General features: G+C 42.7%; 1 protein-coding gene across 1 annotated transcript in view; it reads right to left on the bottom strand.

Moving 5' to 3' along the window:
- Positions 1–8,738, bottom strand: part of Tim (timeless) — a 60,267-nt gene extending 51,529 nt beyond the window's left edge. Inside the window, exons 1-2 of the mRNA XM_077700720.1 lie at positions 8,677–8,738; positions 8,032–8,093 (exon numbers count right to left, since the gene is read on the bottom strand). The gene's annotated coding sequence lies outside the window, so the exon portion shown is untranslated. The remainder of the gene's footprint in view (positions 1–8,031; positions 8,094–8,676) is intronic.
- Between the last annotated feature and the right edge of the window lie 5,945 nt (positions 8,739–14,683).

Raw genomic sequence — 14,683 nt, 5'->3', positions numbered from 1 at the left:
TATTTATTTATTTATTTATTTATTTATTTATTTATTTATTTATTTATTTATTTATTTATTTATTTATTTATTTATTTATTTATTTATTTATTTACTCGTTTGAGGTTTGCGGGCAACACAGTCTTGCTGAGTGGTGAGACTGCCGAACACATGCAAACAATTCTTGAGAAACTAGAATCAGAAAGCACGGATGTGGGGCTAAACATAAATATTAATAGATCTTAAGGGTGAACGGAGGGCAAAACTGGCTAGAAGTTGGATTTTTTATATTGGAAAAATATGCTCATATACTTAGAGAACGTCCTGACAAAGTGGAATCCTCAAACGCGCACCACAACTCATTTAAAAATGGCGCCAAAGGCGCCCCTTGTGGCTGCGCCGAATCACTGCAAGTTTCGTGTCACCTACAGTGGTATTTAGATCGTTAATTTTCCTTTAAAATGCGCAATGACGTTTTTTTTTATACTAACTTACGAATATAGCCCATAGCTACTTGGATTTCTGTGTAGTTCAGTACATGCCGCAAATGCGCTGCTTTAGTTGAAACTGCACTACGTATGCATGCGAAACGCTTGTTCATGCCAATAAGACCGTCTATTTTCTTCATTTGCCCGCGAATAATTGCGTTCCTTTTCGACAGATTAGAGAGAGTTTTCATGACTGAAGTCCCTGTGCTAGTAGCAGTGCCTCGCTTTTCTCAGGGTCCACGCAACAAGCGACAATTTGAAAAAAAAAAAAAAAAAAAACTTTGAAGCGGGATTTTTCGAAACAGCATTCCCCCTTAGAAAAGGAACATTTTTTCTTCAAATATTTATGTTCCTGAAACAATATTTGTTGTCAGTTTTTTATCAGTGCTATCAGCACATTCTGAACCCGAATGAATATGTTCTCACCAAAATTTGTTTTTTTTATTCACACTTTTTTTCCGTCGAAAATGACTTAACTTTGAATTTGTGGTATGTAAAAATATATTTTAAAAATCAACGGTTAGTGGCACCATCATTTTTTTTTTGGTTTAGAACGAAGCCTTAGGCCTTCCACACATATGGAAAGTGTTTCAGACCTGTGTCTGTAAAAACATTTCTGAAAATGTTCCTTAACACTAGAAAAAAAGCTTGAAAGCTTTGGATATTTATTTTAAAACTCAATAAATATTCTCTATGAAATTATGCACACAGCGAGGAATTTCTTAGTATAGATACCCTCCAAAACTCCAGGTTGATTACTTGAAAAGAAGTGAAGATAACCGCAGACGAAGTTGAACATCAGCGGCCACTCTCCATCCCCCTTTAAGTAACAAGGAACACGCACGCCAAAAACGTCCTCTTCAGCTTAGTAGACGAAACGCTAGAAGAAGTAAAAGAATACAACTACCTCTGACAGGTGGTTAGGGCTGACCCTAACCATTAGAAGGAAATGCGGCGCAGAATAGGTATGGACTGGGGAGCACTTTGCAAGCACTCCCAAATAATGAAAAGCTACCTCTGTCACTCAAAAGAAAAGAAAAATCTACAATCGGTGCATACTGCCGGTGATGACATACGGAGCTAAAACTTGGCGCCTTACTAAACAAGTAGAAAGCAAACTTAGGTCGGCTAAACGGGCCATGGAACGAAAAACTTTAGGTGTAACAGTCAGGGACAAGAAACGTGCTACCTGGGTCAGAGGACGAACTGGAATTTACGATAACCTAGTTCAAATAAAGAAAAAAAAATGCACTTCGGCAGGCCATGTAATGAGAGGAACCGACAACCGGGGGACAATTAAGGTAACAGAGTGGATACTAAGAGACAAGTATAGAAGGAGGGGAAGGCCATTAACGCGATGGAGGGATGAAATGCGGAAATTCGGGGAAACTGTAGACTCGAGAAGCTCAGGACATGAGCGGTTGCAGTTCAATGGGAGAGGCCTTCGCCCTCCAGTGGGTCTAAGCAGGCTGACGATGACGGTGAAGATGATTTACTGTGATGCCCAGGGACTTTATACCTTCGTCTGGGGACCTCTTGTGTTTCCCTAAATACTGTTTTATTAATGAATTTGTGCAAACCAGTGAAACTAACTTTAAAGGGGGCCGGTGTATAGCAATTTCTAGGGATACATGAGGCCCTTGGAGGTATTTGATAAAAAGGAACCAAGGCTTTCACTCTAGTACATTGCCGTGAATCATGCATTGGGTTTGTTTATTTATGGTTTGTTTGACTGCCCGGCTGCGCCCGGCTGTGTTATCTGTGTCCCAAACGAAGCGCATGTTCCATCCTTTATTTTTATGCCGCACGGGTTATCTCATTCGGATAAGGAGAACGTTTCGCCCTAACGTCGCTGGCCTGGAATAATCTTGTTTAATCTACAATGTTCTGGATGTAAATCGACGGTTCGAGAAACAGTCGCGCCGAAAGATAAAAGCCTGCAGCAGACGCCGCGGTATTCGATTCGCCGACACTCGCCCACGCACGTCACTTTGTTGACTGCTGCTTCGCCGCCTGTGTATTCTTTGAGTTGTTAGGGAAGCACAAGTTCGCTCCAATAAACTTGTTTCCCGTGAAGACAACTGTGCCGTCTTTGGCTACGTGACAATATGCAACTCCGTGTATTGCCCACGAAAATGTCTTATCTGCAATGCGCCTGCGCGTAGGAGCGAAGGCAATTTTAAAAGGGATTCATGTATAGCGTATTATGGGGATGCATGGGTCGTATGAAGGCATTCAATAAAAATACTCTTGACGCATCATACTTTGACATCAGACCTCTTATATTGCCTCTGAGAAAAAGAACGTTTTTGAAGCAATTCGTCCCCGCATAATGCAGCCGCTCTTAAAGGGGCGCGATTTGTAGCAGAGTGGTTTACGCATTGATCCTACAATTTCCATTTTGGAGATTCCTTCATTTTGTCTGCTCTATCAAGGATAAGTAAAAACACGATTTCGCTTTGGAATGACGCTAAACGCCTTCATGGAAAGCTGCATGAAATGTTCGGGCTAACTATAAATGACGGGAACTGATAAAGCACCTTCGATGTCACTACGCCTGAAAGATTAGGCGCAGACCAAAATAGAACGGCAGAACAAAAAATGAAATCCAATTACAGGGAATAAACGAATGTTTTTGTAAGGCCCAGTTGAAAGGAAGGAGCTTTCCTTGAAAAATATAAATTAATATTTCTGAGAATTTTTTCGAACGCTGTTGTGCAATAGCAAGAAATTCACAACATACAAAATACGTTCTGCGTCGCGCTTTTGTCCTCATAGTGTTTGGGAAAGCAAAAACAGATCATGGGACAATACATGTATTGAAGCTTCATCGATACATTTCGTATTATGATTTTCGCAAGATTGCATATATTTGATTTATAAAATAAAGCCCAAAGTCTTAGGAACAAGCACGAAGGTTTCTTTCGTAAGTAGAAACGAGTCGATTTGTTATCTAAAGGATATTTTTGGAACAAGACTGCCTGCAGCAATCCTAGCAGGCGGAGCGTTTCAAAACAAGCTTTGTAACCCCGGCGTATTTTTCCCGAAGGTGAAAAAAAATGTGGTTGATCCTTCTTTCATAGGAGACGGTAAAACATGAAAGTGAAATGTGCCTTCACACGAGCATTTGAATGTTTATCGTACATCAATATGAGCTTGCACATCGCTATCTATACTTCGTCGGTATGGCACCGTTAGACGCATCAACATTAGACACTGGATTGCACGCACCGGAGCATTGCGTAAACACGATTGAAACCCCAGGTGCTCGCAAACCGCACGAACGAAACCGAGGGAGCGAGTGAACTAAGCCGAGCGAAACCAAAGTGAGTACGCTACAGAGAAAGGAGCATGATTTGCAGATCGGCAGCAGTCTTGTGGGTGTGCTTGACGAGCGACGTCCTGCTGGCGGGTCGCTTACGGAAAGGTGCGACCACATTGGTCCTGCTCCACAGCGTGTACGCTATACGCTTGCGTTGCGACGAGCTCAGCTTGTGGAACTCGACGGCGTTCCAAAATCTGAACGGCATTCCACATAGGCGGCAGACGGGTAAACCCAGCAGCTTCCGCTGCTACACGCTGCCCTATCGAGGCGCCAACTATCGGCGCTCATTAGCGTCATGACGCACTACTTCGCTTCACCTCTCCCAGACGGCAGCACCATCTGAACGGACAAGTTTGAGGAAGGACATAAGGAACGTTTGTACAGCTACCCGGGCGTGACTTCACGACTCAGTCGGTGGAGCGTTTCTCACCTCCCATTGCAGCCAGAGTGATCGTGGGCTCGAAACCACGCCACGCCAGTGAAAATGTTCTGGTGATGTCATTTCCGTGACGGGTATGGTGTCGGTGAGGTTTGAAGTGGGTTTTGTATTTCCTTCACCCTCCTTTAGCAGATCAGCATAAAAATATTTTGCTTTGCCGCGTAAACTCTGCTTTTCCAATAAAAGATTCTATTTCTTGCTCTCTTTCTCTGTGTATGTTTCCCTGTATCTGTGAAGGCGCGAGCGACAATACATGTACCCGTACTTGAATATCACGTCTACGATACAACTATGAACGCGTGTTTTCCCAAATTTATGGTGACTGGGGTGACAGTTTTGAAAGTGATTTCTGAATTACGGTTTTGATGTGAAGCTATAATTACACTAATTAACTCTGAAACCTTATGCTGGCGCCTTCATATTCACTGAGGTGTGCGCACGCACGCACGCACATGCGCACACACGCACACACAATGGTAACCCTGTATTTTAGTAGCGACGATCGAAGTGCATATAAACATTTGCACTTTGCTTACGAGAGTGCCTATATAAATTTGTGTAAATATATTTTAATTATCTACAGATTCAAAAACGAAACAGCGCAAATTCAGAGAATTGTCTACTAATGCGCAGCATTCTTATGCCGTTTCTGTAGAGTGTGAGTTCTTTACAGCCAAGTATGGCTATAAGTAGCGAGAAACGTTTAATTAATTTATTATTTTGAGTTTTCTTTCGTTTATTTCCACCCATGATGTAAATTTATACCGCTATACCGATGAAGGGCCTTTACTTCGCTAATTATGTGTCTTCTTCGAAGATGCAAGGCGTACTACAGAGTTGGTCCGCTTACTCTTTCTTTTATACGCATTTTTAGCGTTATTTAGCGGAATTTGTTTTTTTGTATTCAGTTTTTGGGGGTGGTGTATAAGAGGCATACTGTTTGCATTGTCAGATCATTACTGTGATAATTTTATTCCTCCTCCTTTTTATTTTTTTTCAAAACTATGCCCCACCAGTTATCTCTATTTACGCTATTATAGCGATTAAAGGTGGAACTTCCACCAAATCTGCATTTTTGCGGAAATGCAGGGCGTTACATGGTCCTGGCTAGAAGCGGGGGAAGGGGGTAGTCGGCAAAGAATGTTGCGCATTAAAAGTACCTAGGCAAATATGCTAGGGACTTAGTGTATAGTCTCCCGGCCCCATGGGTGGCTGACAGCGCTATGGCCAGCGCTGCTGATCTACAACAGAACCGCTGCATTGCACCGAATGCACTGTTTTCTTGCATGAAAATTTGTGCGCAGCGTAAATGTGGCATCCACCAGAAATCCATCCATACTGCTGTAAAAAAAAACTGTACAGTTTACCCACAAACTACGCAGTTTAACAAAAATTAGTCCTCGTCCACAATTCGAACTTAAGGACACCGCTAATCTTATGTAGTCACTGTACCATCCGAGCTAATCAGTAGACTAGCCGTTTGTAGCGCGAGATAAAAATAATGTAATAGTAGGGTAAACGGCCAGTCCAGAAGAAGCCCCAAGAAGGAGTAAGTGTCTGCCAAAGGAAAACTCAATCCACCCTAAATGCAGCCTTACGGCTGCAAAAAAATAGCTACACAGCTTTCTCAAAAACTTCGTCGTTGAAAAAAAAAAGAAAGACTTTTATTCAAACTGTTATAAAAAATTCCCAAAGTTTAAGAAGTATTAATGAGTTTCTGTTCTTCCTTTAACAATGTGAGGCAAGCGTATATAGCGGACTGTAACCTTAATTGTACAGATCAAAAAGCCTTCTTAATTGCTGCTGTTTTGTGTGTCTTCAAATTTAAATCGAAGCCTATATAGTGGAAGCAATTTGTTCTTAGCTTGCAACTCGCTTCGAACCAGTAAAAAAGTGTTCGCATGACACACATCGCATGTAAACTAAACACGTCGGGGATTTCTCCCTAAATCTGGTCGATTAAACCAAACATCCCCCGGTACGTCTACCCCCAGATTTTTGTAATGCGGTAGCATTTACATGCTGATTGAATGAGGGAACCCGCTTGTCTGCCTTTAACGCGTGATTTGTGACACTTCCGACGCATACAAAAAAAAATAACAATAAAAGACCGTAGGGTGTTCAGTCTTTGATTTAAGACTCTTTATACTGCCGCTAAAAAAATTCTTTCAACAATGACTGGGTGCAGCAGGGAAGCTCACTCCAAAGGGGCTCAGGGTTCAGCGCACCATAGGGGTAAAAAGAGTTTTATGGAGGTACTTAATAAGATGCTCCAGAGCCTGCACATATTTTTATAACAATGTCTTCACAGGAGCAAATGGGTTTAGTTGTGAAGCCGACTTAAAAGATTTAGTGTATGGCAGAGCCGCCTATGCGTTTATTCCGCAATTTTCACTTGGGGTTTCTGCAAAATATTTTTGTCGAAATTGTTACCCTCTCTGTAAAATCGCGCATCACGGGGGGCATGAAGCAACTGGAGTTAAGCCTGTGTATCGGTACGTCACCTCCTTACATTAGAAGACAACGTGTTTAAATACCACCCGTAATTTTTAAAAATCAACATCAGTGTAAGAACTGAAGGGCTGATGGCAACAACAAAAGCGATACCTATCAGTTGGATTGTTTGGCCACCTGGGATAAATTGTTCGCCGGTACAGGATGCAGGGTGTAGGCGAGCTTTGTCTAACGCTCACCCAGTGCTTTAGTGCTTTGATATATGATGCATATGTTCAGATAGGTTTTCGCCGATGCCTCTGGGTGTATGAGTCTCAGTTCTGCGTGAAATTTGCCACCGTGTCTTTTACTGAAAGGAGTAATCCAACGACAAAATACAGGAAAACAAACCGAACGAGGCCATTTAGGCCTAGAAGTTAGAGACAAAGCTCTTTTTGAGATGTGCATTTTTAATATGCTGTTTACAACCTAGGGAAGTATTACGAGTGTCACTGGTTGGTAAGTTCGCATCCGAAAATAAAGCGGCGCTATATCAGGCAAAATGGCAAGAAAAGCAAACGTGACGAGTGCTGGAAAAACAAAACAGCGCGCCCAGTCTGAAATTCTGCTCGTTTCGCCTTCTTTAGACCTGCATTTTCTTCAACGTAAATTATATGAACTTACGCGCTCTACGCGTGCTGAAAAACAGGCGATTATAGCGGGCTCCATGGGGCTCGTTGCATTCGCGATGGCTACACGTTTAATTGTGCGAAATGTTGGGCAACAGCAGGAATGTTAGAACAAAGTTGTAAATTTGATTTTGTGTTTATCCGATGGTTGAAGGCAGTGGAGAAAAGCAGTAATTATCTGTGCGTAATTACTGGGTGGGTCATCTACAAGAGATCTGTGCGCTAATTATGAAGCCTAGCCCAGGGTTACATAACTGGAGGTTGCATATATAATACACTAGAGCTATATTGGACAATGCGTTACTACTAGGAATTTATGCTATGTCTGATTAGCACACGTCAAGAGCCCAAGAAAGATGCATTCTGTAGTGCTTGATGAAACATGTGAATCGAACGAGACGTGGTTGCGTACATTGAACAAACCTGCGTCAGATAGTATCCTATTTTTATTATTTGGCCTTAATACGCGGTCATTTAAGACCCTACGAACTCTTTTTCTTGTTTTCCAGCGCGGAAACACGTTTCTCATGAATTACATCTATGCTCACTACGTTTTCCTGTAAAACCTATTTGTGCGCCTTTAAACTTGCGTGGTTACTGTTATTTCCATGAGCTCTAAACTCGGAACGAGCTCATGGCTCGAGGACGAAAATGAAAAAAAGAAGAAAATAAACTTACCTGAGAACGGCCCGGAATATGCATGAGTTTTCTTGAGAATGAATCAGAACCGGCAGGATATCCTGTAACAAAAGCTAGATGTAAATAAATAGCATTACATAAAAAATTACCAAGAGAGCCGTTAATAGCGATAGATGATGCTTTTCACAGCGACAAGGTGTTGCCGCAATTGTTGCGTTAAGCGTTGAGGAAGGCGCTGTTAACTTGGTGGTGTTGATGGTGCCGTTTTATTTTGTCTCGAGGCGTAAAGAAATAAAATCAATGCCTTTTAAGGGAAATTATAATTGGTAACTTGTTTCAACACTTCGGAGCAAGTTACAAACGTATGTATTTATGGCGCGTAAAGTTTCACTTCAATCTTTATCGTGTAAAACCTTTAATGCCTTTGTAATTGTTGGCTGATTGACTGAGATGAATAAAGCTTGCTGCTTCTATCTTACGAGAGATTCTGCCAACTTCGCTGAAACGTTTGCAAGTTCGTGATTATGAACCTACAAGTATTGGGGATGTGGCCAAAAAGAGCTCAATAATAATGACAAAAAAACACGCAGGGGGCTTGATAAATTTATACCACAAAAATGTAGACTTTTTGTGGCTGTACGTCTCAGCTTTGTGCGGTTTTACCCGAGCAAATAGGTATCTTACGTTTTGAATGGCCTTGGACGATGTGATAAGCTTCCGTGTCGTATGGAGAATCGGATCTTCGCACCCCAGCTCTTCTTCAATCGCTTTCAGCAGGTCTGGAATACATATTAGAGGAAGAAAGCGAAGATAATGAAATAAATAAAAAAGGGAAAAGTCTCAGGAGTGCCTCTTTTGGACTTAAACAGGAGCACTCGCTGTGCGAAGATAAAAAAAGTGAGCCGAAGCGCCAGAAGTTGATAGCGGCAATTTCACTTTTTGTGCCTTGGAAATAAATGGTGCTTGTTTTGTGGCTGAAAATGGGCTGCATAGCTCGTGAGGGGAACCGTTGCTCATTATTCAAATGTAACATCCGATCATAACTTTCAGTCGCTACATTAAAGGCGTCAGCTGTAGCAGTTCTTAAATCAGATATGACTTACAACTCTAATTAGGTCTACGCTCCGGAAAATTAAGTTTATCCCACTACAGAAATTCTAAAATAAATAATTCGCGCAATTCAGATGTTTTTGTGTGTACATATAGCTTTCTAAAGTTTGCACTTGTAGTGTTCCAAATGTTTACTCCGGTTCAATTGTTTGAAAACTCAGTTATTTGAAGCAGGCATTCAACTTTGAAGCTTTCATCAGTGCAATGAACAGCATTCGAATCAAATGGTGTCAATTATAAGTTGTGCTTTTGAGCTGTGAAATGTATTTCAACAATTCTGAACTCAAACTTGGTTACTGAAACCTAAGTATCGCTTTTATGTTATGGCACAGAAAATGACATTGGGGGAGGGGGGGGGGGAGGGTTGCCCTCGCCTTTACTAAAACTCCATGCTTTCTCTAAGGTCCGTGTATTTGCGCTGCTCTGCGCAAAGCCCCGTCGCTATTGTTTTGGATAAGGAAAAATATATGGGATGGAGCCGCCAGCCAAGTTCTCGTATTACTTGGGACACTAATGGTCTACTTCCTGGAAATTATATGCACATTGAGGTAACAGGCGCGAGGGCTACCATATTTGGACTGAGAAGTTACATTCGCAAGAAGAGCGACCATCATTTTTTAATTCATACCGTGATGTGTAAAAAACCACTTAAGCATCCGAATGACGAAAAGAAAAAATGAGTGTGGTAAACTACGTCAACTGCCGGTTATCACAGAAACAAACAGCACTGCACGGGAAAAACGCACACACACACTTACCTAGACAGTGGTTTTTGATATGGAACTTCTCGCCCTCCCACCAGCCGAGCTCTAGGCATAAGTCCTCCCTTGCTCTCCGCTTCATTCCTGGGCAAAGAAAGGGAACAAAGGTTAACCCCATTCCTGCGACGTGAGATGCACAACTGTTGAATATCCGCCTTGAACTGATACGACATAGACGGCTGCATGCCCGTCCTACTAAAGCTCTCTCTTGGCACGTCTCGGTAATAGGCGTTCGACATACCACGGTGTATTTCCACGCCGCCCTATTGCTTTTTAAACGGCATTGGTTTTCGGACGTAGGTGCTTATTCCTAAATTTGTTTTCTCGATAGACCTAGATTTGAGATCGGCTTCGACAGATGTCATTGCAAGGCACTGCACATTTTAAATAACCAGTTCCGATCTGCCTGCATTGTAACGCTGTTGAAAATTCCCTATTTTCACCATGAGGCCCTGCTAAGCGTAGTCGTAAGTCAAACCGTATGCAGGCTGTCTTAACACCCCCTCCTCCCCTTCTCCGTGAGTCTTCTTCCAGATAACGGGTAGAGGTAACCCCGCGCTGCCACCGCCGGACCAAGTTCGTCCACTGACGAAGGCCTAGCAGGCGATTCGGTCAGAACGGTTGCAGGCTTTTGCACCTATCTGGCCAATATGATTGCGGAGTGCTAAAAGCACGGCGCCCGGTTACGCCATAAAAGAATTCACGCTTATTACGTTTTAATAGCGTGGAGTAACATTCTTTCCCTGCATGCACGCCGATCCCAAATGCATCCGGCCACCACGTTGGCTAGTCCAGGTCCAATATTCTTACAGACGGTAGTATCTATCAAGCTAAATAAATGCGAAAATATTGTTCTATGTGCCTGTATGTCTGTATGTCCTTCGACTCAGCTGCTCGGCCAAAAGTTGTGAGGTATTCTTGAACAACACGTTTATACAGGCAGAACATTTCCGAACTACTAAATCTGGTATAATACTACATACTTTCAGAATCTCAGAATTTGTTTTATTTCCAACATCGGGGTAGTGGGCTCACAAGCAAAAAGCCGTTTTGTGACCGCTTCAGGGGACCTGGGGGCCCGTAAAAGGCAACGGGGCTTCACAAATGTACAGTTCATGATAAATTATTAGTACAGACAGAGAAAAATGAATGATGGTGTAGTCTTACACAGGTCACATTACCGTACCTTACATAACAGGAATGGGCACATCATTATCACATGTTAACTGAACCAATAAACTCTGCAAACAGTTGGATATAGGCATACAATAATACTATACCAAGAGTGCAAAACAGTTCTTTTTCACAAGCAAAAAAATAAAAGATAATTTGGCGAGCTCAGCACGAAAAACTATCATTAAAAACAAACAAAAGCGCATTATAAATTGTCATATGTAATACAACAATTGCCATATGATGTGTCATATGCAAGTCAAAACTGTTCAGTGAGACAAAAACGTTAGGCATATCTGAAGCAAAATGTAAGTACATAGCCGATTTGTGCACTATTATTTTAATTAAACAGAGACTTTGGCATAATTTTCGCAATAGAAAGCACAAAAACTTGGTATGAAAATATTTACCCCAAAATACAAAAAGGGCTCGCGCTCAAACCAGGAGCGATTGACTCGAGCGCCAAGCATGGCCTCCGCGACCAAGACAGTAACAAAAGGTGCCAAGAGATGACGCACCAGTATACCATGCGAACGCGGTAAAATTGAATCGAAATCAGCAAATATATATTGCGTTTGTAATGGAAGGACCAAGACAGGATGGAAACAGTGGAAAAAAGCTAGCGGGGGAGAGAGAGGAGAGGCAGTTACATGGCAGGGGCGGCAAAGGACTCTCGTCTTTTGACATTTGCAACGGAGGGAGCAGATACGCGACCAATTTTTTCGTAGGAAAGCTTCGTTTTCCCAGAGGTGATCTGCGAGTCATGCTTCGAGTTGTAGTAATACAACGGAGCGAGAAAGCTGCGTTCGCCAAAAGTTTTGTTTTAGGGTCCGAAGGGGTGAAAGGGTACGACCACATAAAATACAACACTTACAAAGTTCGAGAGAGAGAGAGAGAGAGAGAGAGAGAGAGAGAGAGAGAGAGAGAGAGAGAGAGAGAGAGAGAGAGAGAGAGAGAGAGAGAGAGAGAGAGAGAGAGAGAGAGAGAGAGAGAGAGAGAGAGAGAGAGAGAGAGAGAGATTTTCAATTGAAACTGGTGAAGTCAGCCCTGCTATGGACAAGGCTTGCTACGCCAGATGAGTTATGAATCCCGGAAATTACGGGTAGAACAACGAGAAGGCGAACAAGAAACGTTGAAAACGAGATACGAGGAAATGCTGCTAGTAAAGGTAGGAGAGAAATTAAATTTGAAAAGGAAATTGTTAAGGCAAACTCTGAATCAAAGTACTGCGTAAACGGTACAAAGAATGAAAGCAAGACCAATCAAACAAAACAAAGTAGATAAACACCACAGCGCAAAATTAAAACGTTCAAGCAATGCAGTGACTTAAGGCAAAATGTGCTTTCAATTTCTAAGCTCCCTAGCGTCTAGCGGCTCGAAGGTGCCTTAACTACGCGGTCATTCTATGGCACGGGGTTTGACGTTTTGGATGCTGGGCCTTAAATTTGATTGATTGAATACGTTTATTCCATATAGAATGAACCAGTGGCCATATGATGGATGCTAAAAAAGCAAAAATAAAGAAAAGAGCAGAAAAGAAACGAAAGTAATATGAAGAAACCACACGCTGAAGGAGGTGATGACCGTTCATGAATTAGAGGATATGGTTTCAAGGGAAGGCATCAATTAGTTGGGCCTTAAAATTGAGATGGCGTGATATGCCCAGCTCACTACCACTGAGGCAAAGAGAATATTCGCGTGTTAACGTTCTCATGCCTGACAGAAAATTAATCCAAACTGGGTGCATTCAATGAGACACGCATAACGACGGATCTTATAAGGCAGTTCGTCACGGATGGGAACAAAGCCAAAGTTAGTTCCTGTTTTGAGGATGAAAAGAACCGGCACAATATAATCAGAGCTATTATCATCCCTTCTTGAGTCTTGAATTGTCTGTTTCGACAATATACATCGCCAGCAGCTCTTGAGACAGGAGAGCTGAAGCAATGAGACTAATCAAAAGGCTCATAAAGCCGACCTCCAATGGCGCTCGTTCATTAAGCAAGACGATGTTTCAAAGTTAGCAGGTGCCAGCTTGAATGGTATCCCATAAAAATACTCCGAGCGCGTCTGCTTTGCGTGCAGTTCTAGGGGATAGCATTTCCCCTACGTCGTTCCCCGGGCTTTCTCCACGCCACTGCGACTTAGACGGCCTGAAAGTTTCTGGCTCTAATCACATTAGCTGTAGTCCTTTCCAGCGCTTTGCGTCACTGTCCCGTGTCCTCTTTTCTTTATCCACAATGCATCCGGCTTCTGCTTCGAACCAGCCAACCCGCGTGCTCTTGTGACGCCCACGCTAGCCAAGTCCTTGCCCTTCCTTGATCGATCGCCATGCCCCAGGAAATTGGCGTGGCAGTAACTTTCAGAGGCAGGAGTTTCTGTGATGCAAAGTAGTATAGCTAAATACGGTGAGAGCGCTAAGGTACAAAAATAACATTTACAGTTAAACCTGGATGTAACGAACATCTATGTAACGAATTCTTGGATTTAACATAGTTTTTAATTTTCCCATTTCCACATTCATTGAAGCCCGTGTGTTTGCCACCTCTCTGTAACGAAGTAGTTGCGACGGTTAACGTTGATGTAACGAATTCGCTACGCTGATGAGTCAATGTTATTTTCCCCTTCTTTTGGAAATCGGCAGGCGAAATGCACTAATATAGGGAATTTCGCCCACATCGCAATCTCCCGTGCGTTTTAACGTGTGAGTGGGATGTCGGTTAGGTGCTCGGCCTGCATGTTGGCGTGTAGTCGTCCGTGTGCACTGATATCGGTGGTTTCGGTTCGTCGGTTATGATTTCTGCTGCCAGGAAAAGAAAAGTTTTGTCTTGTCAAGACAAGCTCGATATTCTAAAGGCCGTGTCCTCCGGCGAGAAAGAAGAACGTCACCGCCCGGTACAGTGTCCAAACTAGCATTCCCTCAACAATTTTTATTGCGGAAAAGAGCATAAAGTTCGCGCAAAGGCGCCCTTTAAGCATAAGTTTGGTTCTTGAAACGCGTTAAGGCGCCGGAAACTATCAAAAAGCAAAAGGGATACTTAGGTCACGTTTGGTAATAGGGGGCCGTGTGATAGCAGGAGGCGCCAATCACGCAGTTTTTCAGTGTGGAATACACCCTTGAACAAGGGTGAGTTCAGCATCACTGATGCCTAGCATATTGGTTTCGTTTCTGCTTCATTCACGCGAGCTTTAACTCGAAACCTGCATGCAACAAAAACCTGGATGAAACGAAATAAATGCAAATTTTTGTCAACTTCGTTATATCCAGGTTTAACTGCACGTCTGGTTTGAGAGCAGTTTGTTTGACGTAAAGGCGCAGTTTTTGGCTAAGGTGCTGGAATCTGCTACTAAGACATTGTTTTCTCGGGTGGCTGGACACGTAGCGCAACGGTGCGGCCAAGGATGAACACATCATGAGCCTGTCGCAATCGCTCGGCACGTTGCTGATATCGGCAGTGATAGGCTCTGTAAAATTGCCTTCTCGAAAAGCCGCTTTGTATGCCGCCCACTAACTGCAATTATTTGCGGATAGTTTGTGACGACTAAATTGTACTTTCGAAAAAAAAAAAATCTGTGAAGAATGCGCTCGGGATGGGACAGTAGAGGCGAATCGCTTAGTACCGTTCATATCCAATGTGTGTTATCAA

Source organism: Haemaphysalis longicornis, unplaced genomic scaffold (assembly GCF_048455015.1).
Source record: "Haemaphysalis longicornis isolate Haplotype H1 unplaced genomic scaffold, Haemaphysalis longicornis Haplotype H1 scaffold_2, whole genome shotgun sequence".
In the NCBI taxonomy this organism is placed as follows: Eukaryota; Metazoa; Arthropoda; class Arachnida; order Ixodida; family Ixodidae; genus Haemaphysalis; species Haemaphysalis longicornis.
Note: the sequence above shows the minus strand (reverse complement) of the source record. Positions and strands in the feature narration are given on the sequence as shown.